The following is a 2298-nucleotide window of genomic DNA, read 5'->3' on the forward strand; positions in this document are numbered from 1 at the left end:
CACTGACCAACAGTCATCACATAGACAGCCGATCCGATGCTCAATACTACACTTGGCGACATGTTTTAAACTAAAAGCTTAAAGATGTCTGTTGGGAGAGAAAGCCGAGATGTAACATATTAAACGTTTATGTAACATGGACGAAATAGATAATGCAGTGAGCAATAAAACAAAAGCAAACTCTGATTCTCTCAGCATTGTGTCTGATAGGTCAGAAACTCTATACATAAATAAATGGTACACGACAACAATACAGTCGCAACATTAAGGTAATAATTTGCTTGGAAATCAAATAACTTTAAAATGCGCATTTTATTACAATACAACCATTGTTGCTGTTATCTGGTGGAACGATATTGAAGAGTAAAGAAATCACATCGAACGTTATTATTACTTACTCTCATTACAAATTCAAAGCGTCTTCGACGGCAAATAATTAAAGAAATTGCTTACACATCTTTCTTCCTTTAAACAATACAAACACATCATCCTCTATTTTTGTTTCAAGCCTCCAGTGAGGTTCGAACTCACGACCCCTGGTTTACGAGACCAGTGCTCTACCACTGAGCTATGAAGGCGTATAAAATTATATTTCCCTGTAGTGTAATTCAATCTTCTTATCAAATGTGTTTGGAAAGAACAATTTCTTTACTTAGGAGCGAAATTAATCTTTACAGAGATATGCCTTTACCCATTCTAAAGATACAACTTTCTTCGATGACACTGTAAAATACCCTTCCGAGTTATAGCCCTTCCTAACATCAACAGTAGTAAAGAACTTTCGGAATATCGGTCTGATTTTCAGCAAACGTGAACGTAAATGTTTTGATCTATAATCCATTTTTGTCAACCTATCTACTTTTAAATAACAGAGACAGACATTTTTCTTATTAGTTACAGAAAGGTCATTTTAATTAAAGTAATATTTTGACTTATATCGCAAAAGTGTTTTGTTCTTTTTTTTTCTTTCAGTTTAATCTCGAAGGCCCAACATGAACAGGTGATTATGGCACTCGTCTCTTAATTTGAGGGTCGCGGGTTTCAAATCCCCGTCATACCAAATATGTTCACCTTTTCAACCGTGGGGACGTTATAAAGTGACGGTCAATCCCACTACTTCTTGGTTAAAGAGTAGCCCAAGAGATGGTGGTGGGTGGTGACGACTAGCTGCCTTCCCTCTAGTCTTAAACTGCTAAATTAAGCAGATAGCCTTCGTGTAGCTTTGCGCGAAATTCAAAACAAACAAAAGAAGCAGATAACAGTGTATCTTCTCCTCGCTTATCAAGAGATATAGTGTTATGCCAATTGACAGATTTCAATTGGCCATAAAACTTCTGATATGCTACATGTCGTTAAAATGACTGGAAGAATGTCAAGATTGTAAATGTGACGTGTAAAAGTTTTGATTTTTGTAACATTTGAGAAGCGTATCCTTTTGTGTGTGAAAATCGCAACTAGATGTTTATTCGTAAATACCACATTAACTCTATCCGTCCTGAATTTAATTCGTTGTCAATATGTTATTTAAAATGTCTTAAAAGATTACTTTAATATACATATGTATGAAAAAAAACTTATTCATTCCTTTAAGTTTTGAAAAATACTAAAAATAAAATCTGTAATTCAAATCAATATACATAGATACCACGAACAAATGGTTAGTTATGTGTCTTTTTGTGCTCTATAGCTCTCCTGGGATTTATAGAACATTTGTTCAAATGTTTGGTCCTGGTGGTGTAAATGTAACTAACATAAGTAACCACCAGTATTCTTATTATAACTTTCTAATGTGTTATTGCTGAAACTGTAAAACCCGCGTATAGTTTCTACGTTCACAAAAAGGATTTAACCACGTTATAAGTGATATAGTAAATAAATATTCACGTGAGAGATCAATACGAGATACGTATGTGTACGTGTTAGTAGCATTGTCTTAATCTCCAATTCCCTTGTTTAGTATAACGCATTATACACACATTTCACTCTAACTATGTATCTTACTTGTATATAATTAAAGCTCATCAATGTAATTATTCTGTGATAGTTACCTGAAATTTCATTGTTTATCAGATGATTCGTACAAGTCGTGAAGACGGTAACTCCGTTCAATATTGTTCTCGAAAAGTTCAATCAAGCTTGTCGAAGATAAATTTGTGCATATTTTGCAAACAAGTACAACCCAGAAATTGGTTTTGATATTTTATAATTGCAAGGCTTATTTACAGCATTTGAAAAAAAAAGGACAATTCGCCACACGAGTTTCGAAAAGAAAGACGAATTCTGGGAAAACCGGGAAAT

General features: G+C 34.0%; 1 non-coding gene across 1 annotated transcript; it reads right to left on the reverse strand.

The window, feature by feature from the left end:
* Positions 1-506: 506 nt before the first annotated feature.
* TRNAT-CGU (transfer RNA threonine (anticodon CGU)) lies at positions 507-578 on the reverse strand. Its single transcript has one exon. It is a non-coding gene; the product is annotated as a tRNA-Thr (tRNA).
* Between the last annotated feature and the right edge of the window lie 1720 nt (positions 579-2298).

Source organism: Tachypleus tridentatus, chromosome 10, assembly GCF_004210375.1.
Source record: "Tachypleus tridentatus isolate NWPU-2018 chromosome 10, ASM421037v1, whole genome shotgun sequence".
Classification (NCBI taxonomy): Eukaryota; Metazoa; Arthropoda; class Merostomata; order Xiphosura; family Limulidae; genus Tachypleus; species Tachypleus tridentatus.